Raw genomic sequence first — 21,977 nt, 5'->3', positions numbered from 1 at the left:
TGGAGGAGCCTCGACTTCGCTAGCATGGCGGAGGCCAGCGGAAGCAGATCTGAAAGGCAAGAGATCGAACAGGAACGCCGAGACAGCAGCCGCGAAAGAAGAGAGCGGCGGAAAGCCAGTCGTGACAGGCGGGAGACCGCAAGGGCAGCACCGCAGGACTACGCAAAGGTGGCGAAGCAGGTGCAAGAGTGGAGTGTCCGTTACGACGGGAACGAGAAGCCGCTGGAGTTCCTGGAACAGGTGGAATGGTCAGCAATGACATATGGACTCGACATCAACCAGATCCCAAGAGCGATGCCGGAACTACTAACGGACAGAGCCCTGAAGTGGTTTATTGCCAACAACAAGTTCTGGGAGGCATGGGTCGAGTTCATACAAAGCTTCCAGGAATTTTTCCTGCCTAGAGGGTTCATGACAAAGCTGGCGGACCAGGTCAGGCAGAGGAAGCAGCGACACGGCGAAAACTTTAAGGACTACATGGTGGACATGTAGACCCTGATGCGGCCCTTAGGAATGTCGCAGAAGGAGACGCTGGCAAGAATAAGGGAAAACAGCACGCCAGCCTTACGCATGTTCATACGCCCGTATGAGTGCCGACATCTGGATGCCCTGATGGCTGTGGCCGACGAGTTCAAAGAGCTGGACACCCAAAGGGAACGGTTCGATCTAGAGCGGAATAATAGGGCCCGCCACCAGCGAGAATTCCCGAGGGGAGATCAGAACGCGGTGTGCAGAAGGTGCCAGGATGACACCGTAGGCCCGTCGAGGAACATCAACAACAGAAGAGAACCGGACCCAGTGCGGCGCGGTTTTGTGCCAAACCCAGCACAAGCCTGCCACAGATGCGGTGGTCAGGGCCACTGGTCTCAGGAGTGCAGGAACCGGCCAATCAATTTTTGCTGGATTTGCAGGAGAATCGGGCCAAGGACTTCGGAATGCTGCCACAGATCGGGAAACGCCATGCGACCCCAGCCTCAGAGGGGCAACCAGGGTTCGCAAGATGCAGCCCCTCAAAATTAATGGGCAATCTGAAGGCGGAAGAAAGGCCACTGTCCGCCACAGTGCTCATAGACGGAGTAGAGATAGAGGCCACGGTGGACACTGGAGCCACGGCCAGCTTTATTAGCGAGGAGCTGGCGGACAGGTTGCAGGCGGCACGAGAAGAGAAGTTAGAATGGCAGATGGACGGTACGAAGATGTCACATCGATGATCGAAGTCGACATAGGTCTCGGCGAGAGGACCGTTCGGATGCAACTGCTGATCCTACACAACATAATCGACGCACTGGTATTGGGTTTGGATTACCTAACAAGAGTGGGAGCACGTGTGGAGTGCGCCGGACTGACCGTAACAATACCAGTGTGCTCAACGGGACAAAGCAGGCCAAAGGAAAAGCTTTCAGTGGCAGTCGTGGAGAGGGCTTCTTCAGAGGAGGACGTGGACGAATTCCTGAGTTGGAGTTGACCAGTTTAGAAAGCGTTCAAGGGACGTCAACCGTGGAAGAGCACCGGATAACGATGAAGGACGATCAACCAGTCAAGCAGCGGTACTACCCAAAAAACCCCAAGATGCAAGTGGAGATCAACGCCAAGGTCGACGAGCTGCTGGAAAAAAGAATGTATCGAGCCGTCTAGAAGCCCGTACAGCTCACCGATAGTGATGGTGAGAAAGAAAACAGGGCAATGGAGACTGTTCGTGGATTTCCGGCAGATAAACGCAAGGTCCGTAAAGGATGCGTACCAGATGCCGATGATAAATTACATCCTGGACCAGCTAAAGGAGGCGAAGTACATAAGCAGTCTAGACCTAAAGGATGGATACTGGCAAATTCCGTTGGAAGAAAGGAGCCGGCAGTATACGGCGTTTACGGTGCCGGGAAAATGCCTGTTCCAATGGAAAGTGATGCCATTCGGACTGCACTCAGCGTCGGCAACGTTTCAACGGGCATTGGACCAAGTAATAGGGCCCGAAATGATGCCGCACGCGTTCGCATATCAGGACGACATCATAGTGATCGGACGGACGCTGCAGGAACACATGCGCAACTTGAAGGAGATGTTCAAGAGGCTACGGGCGGCGAACCTGAAAGTAAATGCGGATAAGTGCAAATTCTTTAGGAAGGAGCTACAATACTTGGGTCACCGCGTGACGAATCAGGGCATTGGAACGGATCCTGAGAAGGTAGCGGCAATAGCGCAACTGAAGCCGCCAGGAATCGTAAAGGAGCTGAGGCAATACTTGGGAGTCGCATCGTGGTACAGACGCTTCGTGCCCGATTTTGCGACGCTGGCACAACCTTTGAATGCGCTCCTAAAGAAGCAGGCAAAATGGGAATGGGAAGACGCCTACCAAGCCGCATTCGAGGCCGTCAAGGCCAGACTGGTCGCCGACCCGATTCTGGCGTGCCCCGACTTCACGAAAACGTTTGTATTACAGACGGATGCCAGCGACTATGGGCTGGGGGCAATCCTTACACAGCATTCCGAGCGAGGCGAGCGAGTAATCTCCTACTCCAGTAGAACGCTGAACGCAGCGGAGAGGAACTACTCGGCAACGGAAAAGGAATGTTTAGCAATAGTATGGGCGGTCAGGAAGTTGAGACCGAACCTGGAGGGTTACCACTTCAAGGTCATCACGGACCATATGGCTCTGAAATGGCTGATTAACATCGAGAGTCCGTCCGGTAGGATAGCGAGGTGGGCGTTGGAGCCGCAACAGTACGATTTCGAAATCTCGTACAAGAAGGGCCAGCTGAACATCGTCGCCGACGCGCTTTCAAGTACAACAGTACGCAACAGTACGATTTCGAAATCTCGTACAAGAAGGGCCAGCTGAACATCGTCGCCGACGCGCTTTCAAGACAACCACTGCAGGAGACGAGCCGAAGAGTGAGCGTGGAGGACGACGAACAACCGAGAGAGCAGCAGGGATGTAGGTGGTTGGAGGAGATGCGAAGAAAAGTGAAGCAGCAGCCACACAAATTTCCGGACTATTTGGAGGAAGACGGCAAGCTGTACCGGCACAAACCGCATCGGGCGGGCAACGAGGAGGTGGCATCGTGGAAGATGTGTGTACCGATCGGGCAGAGACAGCGCGTCATGACCGAAAACCACGACATGCCAACTGCGGGACACTTGGGAAGCCGCAAGACGATTGCCAGGATTGCTGGTCCTGGTGGACAGATTTTCAAAGTGGACCGAAATCGTCCCTATGAGAAGGGCGACCACTGAGACGCTGCGAAAGGCCGTTCGAGAGCGGATAGTGGCCAGATACGGAGTGCCCAAAGTGATGATCACAGACAACGGCGTGCAGTTCACAAGTAGGGCGTTCAGGAAGTTTCTGGAGGAGCTGGGGGTACGACACCAGCTCACGGCTCCATATACTCCGCAAGAGAACCCTACGGAAAGGGCCAACAGGACCGTCAAAACAATGATCGCGCAGTTCACAGGTGCCGATCAGAGGACATGGGACGAGCACTGGCCGGAGCTGCAGCTGGCGGTCAACACAAGTGTGGCGGAGACCACAGGATACTCGCCGGCGTTCATAACGCAGGGAAGGGAGCCGAGGCTGCCCAACGCGTTGTTTGACGAAAAAACGGCCGGAACCGGAAAGTGCATCCAGACACCGGCGGAAAATGCGAAAAAATTTAAAGAAATCTTCGAACTGGTGCGAAGAAATATAGAGAAGGCGGCACAGGATCAGGCACGGCACTATAATCTCAGAAGACGCGCATGAATGGATTAACGACGGACGTGTTTTCGTTGCGCTCGTGTACAGATTGCGAAGAACTAGGTTTTCCTTGTTTGGAAAGTAATTAAATCGGTGAATTAGTGCTCCGCGAAAGTCGTGTGCAAATTTTCGTGTGTTATAAACAAGCGGTTTGGAAGTAAGTAGCAATAAATTATTGCAAATTTTCCACTCAGCACGTGCTGCGAGGCGAGCTTTCAAGTAAGCTTTTCGAGTAAGCTTCTTGAGCAGCGGTCACAAAGCTTATTGGTGGCAGTCACTGCTAAGGTTTGTGTTTAGGGACAATTTTAGTGCTACCAGACTCTACCGATAGGTGGAGCTCAGCGAGCATACGAGCATACGGTTGCTGGCGTCGACGGTAGGAGGAGCCACCACCGTAGTTATGCCGATGGAGAGCGACAGCAGCGCGAGTGCCTTGAGCGGAAGCAGTGCCTCGAGGAATCCAGACGAGGCAGGCGTAGAAGCCATCTAGCCTCTAAGAGCTCGGCGCCAACGCAGGCGAAATTGGTTGCCCTGGCATCGAATGGAGTGCCAGAACCCGTTGGTGTACTGGAGGAGGCGTTTTCGTCGCTGGAGGACGCCCGGGCGGCTACGGCAAACGCTGCCATCGATGCGGAGACTGGAGACGCGGCTCGCTATGCTACCACCGCCGCCGCCGTCGTCGAATCCGTTGAAGAATACGGCCGCCAATGCTCCCCAGATGCAGCAGGCTGCACCCACCGCTACTCCGCGGACCACCAAGGTCCGCGAGACGTGTGCAGCGGTGGTGAAGTGCGACGACCCTGCGCTATCGGGGAAAGCTATAGCGGAAAAGGTGCGAACGATGGTTGCACCCTCCCTCGGAGTCAGAGTACATGAGGTACGTGAGCTCCGTCGAGGTGGTGGTGCGATCATTCGTACTCCTTCAGTTGGAGAGCTGCAGAAGGTGGTAGCATCAAAGAGGTTCGCTGAAGTTGGGCTAAATGTGGCACGGAATGCGGCCGAGAAGCCGAAGGTCGTCGTCTATGACGTCGACACAGCTATCGGCCCTGAGGAATTCATGCAGGAGCTCCATGGAAATAACTTCGATAGCGAAATGACTCTGTCCCAGTTTAAGAAGTCCGTGCACCTGGTGACCAAGGCGTGGTCGGTAACTGACGGCGCCACAGTAAATGTGACGCTAGAGGTAGACGACCGGGCGATGGCGAAGCTTGATGTAGGTCGTGTTTACATCAAGTGGTTTTCATTTCGATGCCGATCACAGGTCCGCACATACGCCTGCCACAGATGCGTGGGTTTCGACCACAAGGTCAGCGAATGCCGGCAGAAGGACAATGTTTGCCGCCAGTGCGGGCAACAAGGCCACACCGCGGCAAAGTGCCAAAACCCGGTGGACTGCCGGAACTGCCGTCACAGAGGGCAACCCTCGGGGCATTACATGCTCTCGAGCGTTTGCCCGATATACGGGGCGTTGCTGGCGAGGGTGCAAGCTAGACACTAATGTTTAGCTTCATCCAAGCGAATTGTGGCCGAGGCCGAGCTGCGACCATCGAGCTCGGAGTCCGACTCAGGAGATCGGAGTTTATGTTCGCGCTGGTGCAGGAGCCGTATCTCGGCGGGGACGGAATGGATGTGCTGCCTGAAGGAATGAGAATTTTCACCGACCGGCGAGGGAAGGCAGCCATCCTAGTGGATCATCAGGAAGCCATCTGTATGCCAGTGGAGACCCTCACCACAGATTATGGCGTATGTCTGGTCGTTAAAGGGAGTTTTGGCTCAATCTTCCTTTGCGCCGCATACTGCCAGTTCGATGCACCTCTGGAACCGTACCTCCGGTACATGGATGCGGTCCTGCTGCAGGCCAGCAGAACCCCCGCAATCCTGGGCCTCGACGCGAATGCAGTGTCCCCCATGTGGCTTAGCAAACTCTCTCGTCATGCCGAGGGGCAAGCTAACTACAGACGGGGTGAGCTGCTGTCAGAGTGGATGCTGGAGGCAAGAGTCGCTGCCCTAAACCAGTCAACAGAGGTGTACACGTTCGATAATCACAAAGCTACTAGCAATAACGACGTGACAATCGTCAATGAGGCAACATCTATGTGGGCCACATATGAGTGGAGAGTGGAAGAGTGGGAATTGAGTGACCACAACATCATTACTGTTGTGGCCGAACCAACTACCCGCGCGCAGTTTAGAGCATAGCTCCTGTGCCGTCCTGGAACTTCTCCAATGCACGTTGGCGATTGTTCAAGGAGGAAATGGTGAGTAGAGCAGCCGAACTCCCGGAAAACTTCTCAGAGTCGCCGTTCGACCAGCAAGTTTCGACCCTGCGCAGTATAGTACATAATGTATGTGATATGGCGCTGGGAAGAAAGTCGATTCGATCGCCCAACAGCACGTTGGTGGACTACCGACCTCTGCGCTGCAAGGCGCGAAGTCCGGAGACTTCGTCGGCTACTTCAAGATGGAAGGCGTCGTGATGACGGTGCCGCTATAGAGCGTTTCAAGTTTCGACCCTGCGCAGTATAGTACATAATGTATGTGATATGGCGCTGGGAAGAAAGTCGATTCGATCGCCCAACAGCACGTTGGTGGACTACCGACCTCTGCGCTGCAAGGCGCGAAGTCCGGAGACTTCGTCGCCTACTCCAAGATGGAAGGCGTCGTGATGACGGTGCCGCTATAGAGCGTGTAGTGGTCGAGCTGAGGCGGGCCTCAGCCAACTACAAGAAGCTCATTGGGAGGGCGAAAATGGATGACTGGAAACGCTTCGTGGGAGATCATGCCGACGACCCATGGTGGCGCGTCTACACGATTTGCCGAGGCCGCCGAAAGTGCACGGAGATTGGGTGTCTCCGCGTGAATGGCGAGCTGATCACTGATTGGGGTGACTGTGCACGAGTGCTCCTCCGCAATTTCTTCCCAGTTGCAGAGTCCAAAGCACCGACTGCCATCGCGGAGGAAGTCCCACCGGCCCTCGAAGTATTCGAGGTTGATGTATGTGTTGCCCGGTTGAAGAGCAGGCGCTCTCCCGGCTTGGACGGCATCAATGGCACTATCTGCAAGGCAGTCTGGCGCGCCATACCCGAGCACCTAGCATCGTTGTTTTCCCGATGCATCCGATTAGGATACTTTCCCGCCGAGTGGAAGTGCCCACGAGTTGTCTCGCTGCTCAAAGGGCCAGATAAGGACAAGTGCGAGCCCTCCTCATATAGAGGAATATGCTTGCTACCAGTCTTTGGTAAGGTGCTCGAGGCCATCATGGTGAATCGTGTGAGAGAAGTTCTTCCGGAAGGCTGCAGATGGCAGTTTGGATTTCGCCAAGGACGATGTGTGGAGGATGCTTGGAGGCACGTGAAGAGCAGTGTTTGTGCCAGCCCGGCGCAATACGTGCTCGGCACATTCGTGGACTTCAAAGGAGCATTCGACAACGTCGAATGGAGTGCTGCACTCCACCGACTAGCCGACTTGGGATGCCGGGAGATGGGCTTGTGGCAGAGCTTTTTCTCCGGCCGAAGAGCAGTGATCCGAAGCAGTTCCGGTACTGTGGATGTACCGGTAACTAGAGGCTGCCCGCAGGAGTCAATCAGCGGCCCATTTATCTGGGACATACTGATGGATGTACTGCTTCAGCGTCTCCAGCCGTATTGCCAGCTGAGTGCATACGCGGATGACTTGCTGCTTCTCGTCGAGGCAAATTGCCGAGCTATGCTAGAGGAAAAAGGAGCACAACTGATGTCCATAGTAGAAGCGAGGGGAGCTGAAATTGGCGTTGCCGTCTCGACCAGCAAGACGGTAATAATGCTGCTGAAAGGTGCCTTGAGACGTGAGCCTTCGGTGAGGTTTGCTGGAGCGAACCTTCCGTATGTGCGTAGCTGTCGGTACCTTGGCATCACGGTCAGTGAAGGAATAAAATTCCTCACGCACATAGCTTCGCTTCGCCAGCGGATGACCGGAGTCGTTGGAGCATTGGCGCGTGTGCTTCGAGCCGGCTGGGGCTTCAGTCCTCGAGCCAGGCGGACCATATATGACGGACTCATGGCACCTTGTGTGCTGTTTGGTGCCCCGGTATGGTATGACACCGACGAACAAGTAGCTGCCCGGAGACGACTAGCCTCCTGCCAGAGGCTAATCCGCTTGTCGGAGCAAAAGGAGGAGGCCCACCGAGCCTCTCTTTCGGTACCACGGGTTGTGCAGCTATCCAAGACTGCACATTGAGGTAGGCCCCCTGGTGGGAGTATCGTGGTGGCTGTGGTTGGTACCCATATCGCGGGTAGAGCCTTCGTGTTCGACGTTTGAGTTACGGTGCTGGTTGCGCAAAACTCGGGTGCTGTGACCCAGAGATCAGTAGAGATTTTAGGTAGATCTCGCTCCTCAGCAAGGGGGAGTGCTTGCCCGGCAAGCAAGTACTCGAATTGCTACCGGGGTGGTCGCTATGTACATAGCTATAGCTTCTAGTCCGGGACGCTTGTCTGGCGTATCCAGACACATGCACCATGTTGATACATGCACCACTTGTGGGTGGGAGTTCGGAGGGATCCGAAAAGTCATCATCAATCTCAGAAGACGGCCGTGAAAACCCAAGGTGCGGGACACAGTATGGGCCAAAGAGCACCACCTGTCAAAGGCAGCCGAAGGTTTAACGGCAAAATTGGCCCCAAGATTTGACGGGCCGTACACGATAAAGAAATTCACGGCACCAGTTATATGCGTCCTAGAACACAAAACGACCAAGAAAGAAAAGACTGCTCACATCAGCGATCTGAAGCCGGGAAGCGCGGGAGTTATGTATGATGGTAGGTGGAGTGTGTTCCTGTCCAGGGTGATGTTCCTGTAAATTTCCACAATTGTCCAAGTTCCCAAGTATAAAAGGTTCTTTATTTGCCAATGGCTAGCTTAAAACTGACTTTATATCTAACTTAAAAGAATCCAAGTGGCCCGCTGGAGATCGTCGATCTGCTGACCCAGCAAATTTGGGGAGAGTTTCCGTTTGCTGAGTTGTCGTCTGAAGTGGCTTGTACTCTTGCACAAGAGTACGACGAACTATGTTGCAGTTACTATGTTGTGGAATTTGGGGGTGGAGGCGGCTCGTGAATGTAGACTGCTGCAATGGTGTGGGTGCTGACGCTAACAGTTTGCTCGTGGAGGTTTAGGGGGCGGGGAAGAGGACGTGGGTATAGCTGATGTGGTAACTCGGGCGCCGGCGGGCCAGGAGACTTCGAGGAATAAACAAAAAAAAAACACAAATCAAATCGTTGGGGAGGAAAGGGGGAAGACGATACAAGGTATCGATACGGAGCAGAAGTCAACAACACACACACACACACACAGGCCCGTCCGAGCGCGAGAACGGGACAGGGAGGGTACGCAGCCAAGAACCGTTAACGGTTAACACACACACACAGCTGCGAATTCCGTGGGAGGCGAGTGTACGGACGGGAAAGGCTCCGTTACCGGTACAGGCCCACGGAATAACGGCACAAGGAGCAGAAGCAAAACCGAGGTTTCGTCGCGAAAAGCGCTCGAGCTGGTCTTTTGAGATCACCATGGCAGCACAAGTTTTTCACGTCCGGGAAGTACGAGAGACCGGCGCCGGGGAACAGCCCGGGGCGATATGGAGTAGGGATTCCGATTCCTACCTCCAGCTCCTGGCGTTACCCCTGGTGTCGCGATCTCCATCCCTGGAAAGTGTGGAGGACCCGGAGGAAATTCCGGACGTCGAACTCGAGGACGACCAGCCAATGGCGGAGACGGAGGGCGCGGCCGAGGTCATCACCCTCTCCTCGGAGAGCGAGGAAGACGATGACGGAGGCGAGACGGTCACGCCGGAGGTGTCATCAGACGAGGATGAGACCGCGCGGATGGCTTACCGGAGCGTCCGGCGGGCTACGCAGGGCCAGGGACGGATAAGCCTCGGAGTCGCGCCGCCGACCGAGGATCCGGTGGATATGAGAAGATTCATGGAGGCACGAGTCGCCACCCTGCGGCGTTTCCAGCAGATGGTGGAGGCGCGAAAGGTCGCCGACGCCGAGGCCGCATGGCAGGAGCGTTTGGCTCGGCTGCAAGAGGAGGAGGAAGCATTGTGGGCACGAACGGAGCAGCCGGAGCCCACGCAGCCGCTGGCAAGACAACTACCGCCGACACCGCAGCCACCATTGCCGTTGACGCCGCCGCCGACTCGACCACCGCCGCCGCAGCCGCCGTTGCCGTTGACGCCGCCGCCACGACAGCCGACGCAGTCACCACCACGGATGACGGCGAGGCGGTCACCGTCACCGACACCACCACGGATGACGGCGACGCGGTCACCGCCACCGACACCACCACGGATGACGGCGACGCGGTCACCGCCACCGACACCAAAACGGATGACGCCAGCGCAGGCGCCGCTGCCGACACTGCCGCGGACGACACTGCCGCGGACGACGCCGGCGCCGCTGCCGACGCCACCACGGCCGACGCGCACGAGTTACCGAATCGCCTATACAGAGTATACACAATTCGGTACCACCCGCCAAGCCACCTAGGAGCAGTTCATCGCTCCACTAACTCCAACACTGTTGCAATGCACTAACTCCAAAACTGTTGCAAAGCTGACGCAGCAGTGGACAGGATGTCGATTGCGACAGTTCTGGTAAACAAAACTATAACTGCCGCAGCAGCATTTCGGACAATGAAAACACAGCACATTCTTGTAAACATTTTAGCTTAAGTTTTTATTCGACTAATAAATTAGAGTTCAGTTCATTTTGAAACACAAACCAGAGCAGTCGCTTGTTTTCTTAATTAAACTACTTGGATTAAACCACTTGGATTCAAATACATACAAGGACACACACACACTCACTCACCAGCTGCAGGAGACACTGGTAACTCACGCCGTCAACACCACCGCCGCAACCTCGCACGCCGACACCACCACTCCAGCAGGGGGAATGCCCACGATATGACAGGCAACAGGCGTGGGAGATTCCGCAGGCACACGTCGGCCAGGTGGTCCGCACGATCGAGATGGGAGGGCGTCTGTGGCACCAACAGTCGGTGACGTGGACGTGGCCCGCATCGATGGAGACCAAGGACGCGCCGGAAGCCCGGGTTTGGGAAGAGGCGGAAGCGATCGGCTGGAGAACGCCGGACCAGGAGTCACGCGATCCGCGATTACGCGCCCGAGCAGAGGGTAAGAGGCCGGAGAAGGAGGTCCCGAGGGAGGAGAGCTCGGGAGAAGCAAACCCGGAGAAGAGGGAGTGGAGCTGGCCTGCACCAGGTGAGGCGCCGCCACCACCAAGGCTGTCGAAGCAAACGTCGTGCCCGGAAGCGCGGCAACCGCCGCCGCGCCCATGCCACTGCAGGCAGGCGTTGCTGGACGGGCAGAAGTGGAGGGAGGTGCCAACGGAAGACTGGCCGCTCCGGGTGGCCGAGGAAGCGGCTCGACAAGGAGCACGGAAGCGAAGAGTGCACTGGGCCAAGTTATTCGAGCTTGGCGGGCAGCGCTACCGCCTTATGGTACGGAGGGGCGGGGAGGTAAGTGTAGCAGTCGCCGAATAAAGAATGCCAGACGGCAATAGAAAACCGTGTGCCCGGGTTTTTTTTTATAAACAACACAGGCACAGTAACAGTCAAAAAAATGGGTTCGGGTGACGCGGGGCCAGGGGCAGCCGCCCCGGAGCATGAAGGGGGCATACATGTATTGGTGGAGCTGGAAGCAAGAGAGGATTTGTTAATATGGCGATACGCAAGAAAACGTTAGACTTACCTTTCATTGAGCTGCTACACCGAAGCACGTGAAAAAAGAATTGGGATGGGAGTGTAGCATATTGGACTAATCTACCCTAACAATACAATAAATGATTGGGTATAACTTAGCGTCAATACATTGTGACAATTTGTCATAATAAATATTAATATACAAATATACAAAAAGACCACCAAAAACTACGTAAGCACTCCAGCGCCCCAGTAATACGATCTAACGCCTATAGATAAGCCGATCGCGGAGCGTGGGAATGCTGAGCATGCACTTTGCAGCTCAAGTGGTCAATGCCTTCTGCATACATATGTATATGTATAAATGTAAGTAAGAATACATAGATATAAGCAATGTATGTGCGGGTTAGCTGAACCCAGCTTTAGCACACTTTGATTATTCAAATAAAGAACCTCGAACAGAGCAGAAGCTAAGCTCTTCTTTTCTTAAACATTAAAATAGCACCCTTTACAATAGCACCCTTCAAAGGAGCGCCCCGATAGCGACTATCGATCGATAGTATGATCGATAGGATGCTCGTATGCGGCCACACTGGAAGTAGCGACCGGCACGAGATGGCAACGCCGGAATATCGACAGTGGCAACGACGCGTTGATATCGATAACAAGAGTTCGGCGATGTGGCCAGGCGGAAAAAAGGATGAGCGGTGAATGGAAGGCGGGAGAATTTGAATGTCGAACAGATGGAGCAGAATCGACAGCAGCACCGCATGGAAGGAACAGGGAAGCTGCCTAATCGAAGGGACACCGGGGCGGAGGACCGCCGGGACCAACAGTTTTTTTAAAAAACTTACGAAGGAAGGGGGAGATGTGAGGAGTCTTAAAACTCCCCACAAATCTCATGTAGGGGAGCGGCCTAGCAACAGCCGCGATGAAGGGCAAAGCGGAAAGACCGTGAACTAACGGTACCGCTTTGGACCTTAGACTCCAGCGAGTCAAGGGCAGACAGGTCAAACGGTAACGGTGCGTGAGCAAAGAGGACGCACCGTGAATCAACGGCACAATACGTGGACCTTGTACCCGAGCGGGCCGTGCGCAAAAGGGGAAATAATGGGATCCCTGCGGCCTATAAAGGGTAGAGGCGAGCACAGATGCGGGACAGTTAATGAGACAGAGAGATCGCGTGCGGAAGGAGGCCGAGAGTCGGAGTGTTAACATAAGGATCTCGGAAGTGTGAACGCGCGGTCAAACGAGATGAAAAGGAGCAGTGCAAGCATCGGGCGGCAAGAAGCCCGAAGGACTCAGAAGGACGAATCACCAGATCCTGGGAGTGGAGGAGAAGGATCTGACGTGTCGTAAGGATCATTGGAGTCAGTGGCCAGCAAAGGTTGTCCCAGGACGAGCGTTGCCTCGCCCAAGGACGATACACCCTGCACCATAACATCCTAAATCCGTTCCGGGCGGCAGAAGGACCTTCAGGAGGAAAGGCAAGAAACCGACGTGTCTACAAGGGTCAGTGGAGTCAGTGGTCGGTATAGGTGGTCCCAGGACGAGCGTTTCCTCGCCCCAGGACGATACACCCTACCCCATAACATCCTAAACCCAGACCGACCGGCGGGTTCGAGAAGGACAGTGGAGTCAGTGGTCGGTACAGGTGGTCCCAGAACGAGCGTTGCCTCGCCCCAGGACGATACACCCTACCCCATAACATCCTAAACCCAGACCGACCGGCGGGTGGTCTTCCAGAGGAGACGACTGCGACGTAGCGGGTTCGAGAAAGACAGTGGAGTCAGTGGTCGGTACAGGTGGTCCCAGGACGAGCGTTGCCTCGCCCCAGGACGTTACACCGTGCCCCATAACATCCTAGTCAGGGCCGGGCCGACTCGTCGTCCACGTCCAGGAGCAAGCAGTACCACGGAGGCAAGGCGTTGCAAGAGAAGCGCCGCAGGAGTAGTGAGGTCTCCAAAGATATAATATAAGAAGCAGCAGAATAAACGGCTATATTAAGAACCCGTTGCTTTTCCTTGGTCGGGCAATCACACAAATCATGAATTTGGTGAGACGAACGCACGAACTCTCTGAGCTAGCCGCTGCAATCAGTAGCGAGCGAAATAAAGAAAATCAGTTCGTTACATCTGGCGCCCAAGCGTGATTGTCCGGGCAAAAGGAAAACAAAGCAAGATGGGGAAGTCGTGGCTGTACAGCTTAAAGAAGGATGAATTTCCCGCCATAGCAAGAGCACTCGGGATAAAGCTGGAGGAGCCTCGACTTCGCTAGCATGGCGGAGGCCAGCGGAAGCAGATCTGAAAGGCAAGAGATCGAACAGGAACGCCGAGACAGCAGCCGCGAAAGAAGAGAGCGGCGGAAAGCCAGTCGTGACAGGCGGGAGACCGCAAGGGCAGCACCGCAGGACTACGCAAAGGTGGCGAAGCAGGTGCAAGAGTGGAGTTTCCGTTACGACGGGAACGAGAAGCCGCTGGAGTTCCTGGAACAGGTGGAATGGTCAGCAATGACATATGGACTCGACATCAACCAGATCCCAAGAGCGATGCCGGAACTACTAACGGGCAGAGCCCTGAAGTGGTTTATTGCCAACAACAAGTTCTGGGAGACATGGGTCTAGTTCATACAAAGCTTCCAGGAATTTTTCCTGCCTAGAGGGTTCATGACAAAGCTGGCGGACCAGGTCAGGCAGAGGAAGCAGCGACACGGCGAAAACTTTAAGGACTACATGGTGGACATGCAAACCCTGATGCGGCCCTTAGGAATGTCGCAGAAGGAGACGCTGGCAAGAATAAGGGAAAACAGCACGCCAGCCTTACGCATGTTCATACGCCCGTATGAGTGCCGACATCTGGATGCCCTGATGGCTCTGGCCGACGAGTTCAAAGAGCTGGACACCCAAAGGGAACGGTTCGATCTAGAGCGGAATAATAGGGCCCGCCACCAGCGAGAATTCCCGAGGGGAGATCAGAACGCGGTGTGCAGAAGGTGCCAGGATGACACCGCAGGCCCGTCGAGGAACATCAACAACAGAAGATAACCGGACCCAGTGCGGCGCGGTTTTGTGCCAAACCCAGCACAAGCCTGCCACAGATGCGGTGGTCAGGGCCACTGGTCTCAGGAGTGCAGGAACCGGCCAATCAATTTTTGCTGGATTTACGGGAGAATCGGGCCAAGGACTTCGGAATGCTGCCACAGATCGTGAAACGCCATGCGACCCCAGCCTCAGAGGGGCAACCAGGGTTCGCAAGATGCAGCCCCTCAAAATTAATGGGCAATCTGAAGGCGGAAGAAAGGCCACTGTCCGCCACAGTGCTCATAGACGGAGTAGAGATAGAGGCCACGGTGGACACTGGAGCCACGGCCAGCTTTATTAGCGAGGAGCTGGCGGACAGGTTGCAGGCGGCACGAGAAGTCTTACCTACGAGAAGAGAAGTTAGAATGGCAGATGGACGGTACGAAGATGTCACATCGATGATCGAAGTCGACATAGGTCTCGGCGAGAGGACCGTTCGGATGCAACTGCTGATCCTACACAACATAATCGACGCACTGGTATTGGGTTGGGATTACCTAACAAGAGTGGGAGCACGTGTGGAGTGCGCCGGACTGACCGTAACAATACCAGTGTGCTCAACGGGTCAAAGCAGGCCAAAGGAAAAGCTTTCAGTGGCAGTCGTGGAGAGGGCTTCTTCAGAGGAGGACGTGGACGAATTCCTGAGTTGGAGTTGACCAGTTTAGAAAGCGTTCAAGGGACGTCATCCGTGGAAGAGCACCGGATAACGATGAAGGACGATCAACCAGTCAAGCAGCGGTACTACCCAAAAGACCCCAAGATGCAAGTGGAGATCAACGCCAAGGTCGACGAGCTGCTGGAAAAAAGAATGTATCGAGCCGTCTAGAAGCCCGTACAGCTCACCGATAGTGATGGTGAGAAAGAAAACAGGGCAATGGAGACTGTGCGTGGATTTCCGGCAGATAAACGCAAGGTCCGTAAAGGATGCGTACCGATGCCGATGATAAATTACATCCTGGACCAGCTAAAGGAGGCGAAGTACATAAGCAGTCTAGACCTAAAGGATGGATACTGGCAAATTCCGTTGGAAGAAAGGAGCCGGCAGTATACGGCGTTTACGGTGCCGGGAAAATGCCTGTTCCAATGGAAAGTGATGCCATACGGACTGCACTCAGCGTCGGCAACGTTTCAACGGGCATTGGACCAAGTAATAGGGCCCGAAATGATGCCGCACGCGTTCGCATATCAGGACGACATCATAGTGATCGGACGGACGCTGCAGGAACACATGCGCAACTTGAAGGAGATGTTCAAGAGGCTACGGGCGGCGAACCTGAAAGTAAATGCGGATAAGTGCAAATTCTTTAGGAAGGAGCTACAATACTTGGGTCACCGCGTGACGAATCAGGGCATTGGAACGGATCCTGAGAAGGTAGCGGCAATAGCGCAACTGAAGCCGCCAGGAATCGTAAAGGAGCTGAGGCAATACTTGGGAGTCGCATCGTGGTACAGACGCTTCGTGCCCGATTTTGCGACGCTGGTACAACCTTTGAATGCGCTCCTAAAGAAGCAGGCAAAATGGGAATGGGAAGACGCCCACCAAGCCGCATTCGAGGCCGTCAAGGCCAGACTGGTCGCCGACCCGATTCTGGCGTGCCCCGACTTCACGAAAACGTTTGTATTACAGACGGATGCCAGCGACTATGGGCTGGGGGCAATCCTTACACAGCATTCCGAGCGAGGCGAGCGAGTAATCTCCTACTCCAGTAGAACGCTGAACGCAGCGGAGAGGAACTACTCGGCAACGGAAAAGGAATGTTTAGCAATAGTATGGGCGGTCAGGAAGTTGAGACCGTACCTGGAGGGTTACCACTTCAAGGTCATCACGGACCATATGGCTCTGAAATGGCTGAATAACATCGAGAGTCCGTCCGGCAGGATAGCGAGGTGGGCGTTGGAGCTGCAACAGTACGATTTCGAAATCTCGTACAAGAAGGGCCAGCTGAACATCGTCGCCGACGCGCTTTCAAGACAACCACTGCAGGAGACGAGCCGAAGAGTGAGCGTGGAGGACGACGAACAACCGACAGAGCAGCAGGGATGTAGGTGGTTGGAGGAGATGAAAGGAGGAGGAAAGTGAAGCAGCAGCCACACAAATTTCCGGACTATTTGGAGGAAGACGGCAAGCTGTACCGGCACAAACCGCATCGGGCGGGCAACGAGGAGGTGGCATCGTGGAAGATGTGTGTACCGATCGGGCAGAGACAGCGCGTCATGACCGAAAACCACGACATGCCAACTGCGGGACACTTGGGAAGCCGCAAGACGATTGCCAGGATTGCAGCCCGGTATCATTGGCCGGGAATGCATCGAGACGTAAGGAAGTACGTGCAAAACTGCGAGAGCTGCATGAAGTACAAACCCAGCCAGCTACAGGCGGCCGGGAAGATGTTAACACAGGTGCCGGAAGAACCATGGGCAACCGTGTGCGCAGACTTCGTGGGCCCTTTGCCACGATCGAAGCATGGGAATTCGATGCTGCTGGTCCTGGTGGACAGATTTTCAAAGTGGACTGAAATCGTCCCTATGAGAAGGGCGACCACTGAGACGCTGCGAAAGGCCGTTCGAGAGCGGATAGTGGTCACAGTGATGATCACAGACAACGTGATGATCACAGACAACGGCAAGCAGTTCACAAGTAGGGCGTTCAGGAAGTTTCTGGAGGAGCTGGGGGTACGACACCAGCTCACGGCTCCATATATTCCGCAAGAGAACCCTACGGAAAGGGCCAACAGGACCGTCAAAACAATGATCGCGCAGTTCACAGGTGCCGATCAGAGGACATGGGACGAGCACTGGCCGGAGCTGCAGCTGGCGTTCAACACAAGTGTGGCGGAGACCACAGGATACTCGCCGGCGTTCATAACGCAGGGAAGGGAGCCGAGGCTGCCCAACGCGTTGTTTGACGAAAAAACGACCGGGACCGGAAAGTGCATCCAGACACCGGCGGAAAATGCGAAAAAATTTAAAGAAATCTTCGAACTGGTGCGGAGAAATATAGAGAAGGCGGCACAGGATCAGGCACGACACTATAATCTCAGAAGACGCGCATGAATGGATTAACGACAGACGTGTTTTCGTTGCGCTCGTGTACAGATTGCGAAGAACTAGGTTTTCCTTGTTTGGAAAGTAATTAAATCGGTGAATTAGTGCTCCGCGAAAGTCGTGTGCTAATTTTCGTGTGTTATAAACAAGCGGTTTGGAAGTAATTAGCAATAAATTATTGCAAATTTTCCACTCAGCACGTGCTGCGAGGCGAGCTTTCGAGTAAGCTTTTCGAGTAAGCTTCTTGAGCAGCGGTCACAAAGCTTATTGGTGGCAGTCACTGCTAAGGTTTGTGTCTAGGGACACTTTTAGTGCAACCAGACTCTACCGATAGGTGGAGCTCTAGTTCCAGAGCAACTACCTCGTGTCAGCGAGCATACGAGCATACGGTTGCTGGCGTCGACGGTAGGAGGAGCCACCACCGTAGTTATGCCGATGGAGAGCGACAGCAGCGCGAGTGCCTTGAGCGGAAGCAGTGCCTCGAGGAAGTCCAGACGAGGCAGGCGTAGAAGCCATCTAGCCTCTAACAGCTCGGCGCCAACGCAGGCGAAATTGGTTGCCCTGGCATCGAATGGAGTGCCAGAACCCGTTGGTGTACTGGAGGAGGCGTTTTCGTCGCTGGAGGACGCCCGGGCGGCTACGGCAAACGCTGCCATCGATGCGGAGACGCGGCACGCTATGCCGCCACCGCCGCCGCCGTCGGCGAATCCGTTGAAGAATACGGCCGCCAATGCTCCCCAGATGCAGCAGGTTGCACCCACCGCTGCCCCGCGGACCACCAAGGTCCGCGAGACTTGGTCAGCGGTGGTGAAGTGCGACGAACCTGCGCTATCGGGGAAAGCTATAGCGGAAAAGGTGCGAACGATGGTTGCACCCTCTCTCGGAGTCAGAGTACATGAGGTACGTGAGCTCCGTCGAGGTGGTGGTGCGATCATTCGTACTCCTTCAGTTGGAGAGCTGCAGAAGGTGGTAGCATCAAAAAGATTCGCTCAAGTTGGACTGAATGTGGCACGGAATGCGGCCGAGAAGCCGAAGGAAGAGGAATTTATGAAGGAGCTCCATGAAAATAACTTCGATAGCGAAATGACTCTGTCCCAGTTTAAGAAGTCCGTGCACCTGGTGACCAAGGCGTGGTCGGTAACTGACGGCGCCACAGTAAATGTGACGCTAGAGGTAGACGACCGGGCGATGGCGAAGCTTGATGTAGGTCGTGTTTACATCAAGTGGTTTTCATTTCGATGCCGATCACAGGTCCGCACATACGCCTGCCACAGATGCGTGGGTTTCGACCACAAGGTCAGCGAATGCCGGCAGAAGGACAATGTTTGCCGCCAGTGCGGGCAACAAGGCCACACCGCGGCAAAGTGCCAAAACCCGGTGGACTGCCGGAACTGCCGTCAAAGAGGGCAACCCTCGGGGCATTACATGCTCTCAAGCGTTTGCCCGATATACGGGGCGTTGCTGGCGAGGGTGCAAGCTAGACACTAATGTTTAGCTTCATCCAAGCGAATTGTGGCCGAGGCCGAGCTGCGACCATCGAGCTCGGAGTCCGACTCAGGAGATCGGAGTTTATGTTCGCGCTGGTGCAGGAGCCGTATCTCGGCGGGGACGGAATGGATGTGCTGCCTGAAGGAATGAGAATTTTCACCGACCGGCGAGGGAAGGCAGCCATCCTAGTGGATCATCAGGAAGCCATCTGTATGCCAGTGGAGACCCTCACCACAGATTATGGCGTATGTCTGGTCGTTAAAGGGAGTTTTGGCTCAATCTTCCTTTGCGCCGCATACTGCCAGTTCGATGCACCTCTGGAACCGTACCTCCGGTACATGGATGCGGTCCTGCTGCAGGCCAGCAGAACACCCGCAATCCTGGGCCTCGACGCGAATGCAGTGTCCCCCATGTGGCTTAGCAAACTCTCTCGTCATGCCGAGGGGCAAGCTAACTACAGACGGGGTGAGCTGCTGTCAGAGTGGATGCTGGAGGCAAGAGTCGCTGCCCTAAACCAGTCAACAGAGGTGTACACGTTCGATAATCACAAAGCTACTAGCAATAACCACGTGACAATCGTCAATGAGGCAACAACTATGTGGGCCACATATGAGTGGAGAGTGGACGAGTGGGAATTGAGTGACCACAACATCATTACTGTTGTGGCCGAACCAACTACCGCGCGCGCAGTTGAGAGCATAGCTCCTGTGCCGTCCTGGAACTTCTCCAATGCACGTTGGCGATTGTTCAAGGAGGAAATGGTGAGTAGAGCAGCCGAACTTACGGAAAACTTCTCAGAGTCGCCGTTGGACCAGCAAGTTTCGACCCTGCGCAGTATAGCAAAAATGTATGTGATTAGCGCTGGGAAGGAAGTCGATTCGATCGCCCAGCAGGAGAGCACGTTGGTGGACTGCCGCCCTCTGCGCTGAAAGGCGCGAAGTCCGGAGACTTTGTCGCCTACTCCAAGATGAAAGGCGTCGCGATGACGGTGCCGCTATAGAGCTTGTAGTGGTCGAGCTGAGGCGTGCCTCAGCCAACTACAAGAAGCTCATTGGGAGGGCGAAAATGGATGACTGGAAACGCTTCGTGGGAGATCATGCCATGAGATCATCACATGAAAGTGCACGGAGATTGGGTGCCACCGCGTGAATGCCGAGCTGATCACTGATTGGGGTGACTATGCACGAGTGCTCCTCCGCAATTTCTTCCCAGTTGCGGAGTCCGAAGCACCGACTGCCATCGCGGAGGAAGTCCCACCGGACCACGAAGTATTCGAGGTTGATGTATGTGTTGCCCGGTTGAAGAGCAGGCGCTCTCCCGGCTTGGACGGCATCAATGGCACTATCTGCAAGGCAGTCTGGCGCGCCATACCCGAGCACCTAGCATCGTTGTTTTCCCGATGCATCCGATTAGGATACTTTCCCGCCGAGTGAAAGTGCCCACGAGTTGTCTCGCTGCTCAAAGGGCCAGATAAGGACAAGTGCGAGCCCTCCTCATATAGAGGAATATGCTTGCTACCAGTCTTTGGTAAGGTGCTCGAGGCCATCATGGTGAATCGTGTGAGAGAAGTTCTTCCGGAAGGCTGCAGATGGCAGTTTGGATTTCGCCAAGGACGATGTGTGGAGGATGCTTGGAGGCACGTGAAGAGCAGTGTTTGTGCCAGCCCGGCGCAATACGTGCTCGGCACATTCGTGGACTTCAAAGGAGCATTCGACAACGTCGAATGGAGTGCTGCACTCCGCCGACTAGCCGACTTGGGATGCCGGGAGATGGGCTTGTGGCAGAGCTTTTTCTCCGGCCGAAGAGCAGTTATCCGAAGCAGTTCCGGTACTGTGGATGTACCGGTAACTAGATGCTGCCCGCAGGGGTCAATCAGCGGCCCATTTATCTGGGACATACTGATGGATGTACTGCTTCAGCGTCTCCAGCCGTATTGCAAGCTGAGTGCATACGCGGATGACTTGCTGCTTCTCGTCGAGGGAAATTCCCGAGCTATGGTAGAGGAAAAAGGAGCACAACTGATGTCCATCGTAGAAGCGTGCGGAGCTGAAGTTGGCGTTGCCGTCTCGACCAGGAAGACGGTAATAATGCTGCTGAAAGGTGCCTTGAGACGTGAGCCTACGGTGAGGTTTGCTGGAGCGAACCTTCCGTATGTGCGTGGCTGTCGGTACCTTGGCATCACGGTCAGTGAAGGAATAAAATTCCTCACGCACATAGCTTCGCTTCGCCAGCGGATGACCGGAGTCGTTGGAGCATTGGCGCGTGTGCTTCGAGCCGACTGGGGCTTCAGTCCTCGAGCCAGGCGGACCATATATGACGGACTCATGGCACCTTGTGTGCTGTTTGGTGCCCCGGTATGGTATGACACCGCCGAACAAGTAGCCGCCCGGAGACGACTAGCCTCCTGCCAGAGGCTAATCCTGCTTGGATGCCTTTTGGTATGCCGAACAGTGTCCACAGTGGCACTGCAGGTACTTGGTGGAGCTCCCCCGCTTGACTTGGCTGCTAAGTTTCTAGCGGTCAAATACAAGCTGAAGCGTGGATACCCGCTGGAGGAGAACGACTGGCTATACGACGAGGACATTACGTGTCTAAGCTGGAAGCAGAGGAAGACTCGCCTAGAAGAGTGCTTACTGCTGAGTTGGCAGAACAGATGGGATGACGACAGCGAACCAGGACGGGTGACGCATAAATTCATCCCATACGTCACTCTCGCCTATCGGGATCCAAGCTTTGGATTCTCGATGAGGACGTCTTACCTGCTGACAGGTCACGGGTCGTTCAACGCATTTTTGCAAGGGAGAGCCCTCAGCGATACCACTGCTTGCGCTTGTGGAGATCCATATGAGGACTGGATGCACATATTGTGCGCTTGCCCCCTATATGCAGATTTGCGGAACCTCGATGGACTTGGAGTGCTGTAGTATGTGCATA

Source organism: Drosophila mauritiana, chromosome X (assembly GCF_004382145.1).
Source record: "Drosophila mauritiana strain mau12 chromosome X, ASM438214v1, whole genome shotgun sequence".
Classification (NCBI taxonomy): Eukaryota; Metazoa; Arthropoda; class Insecta; order Diptera; family Drosophilidae; genus Drosophila; species Drosophila mauritiana.
The sequence above is the reverse complement of the archived record's forward strand: the minus strand, read 5'-3'. Positions refer to the sequence as shown.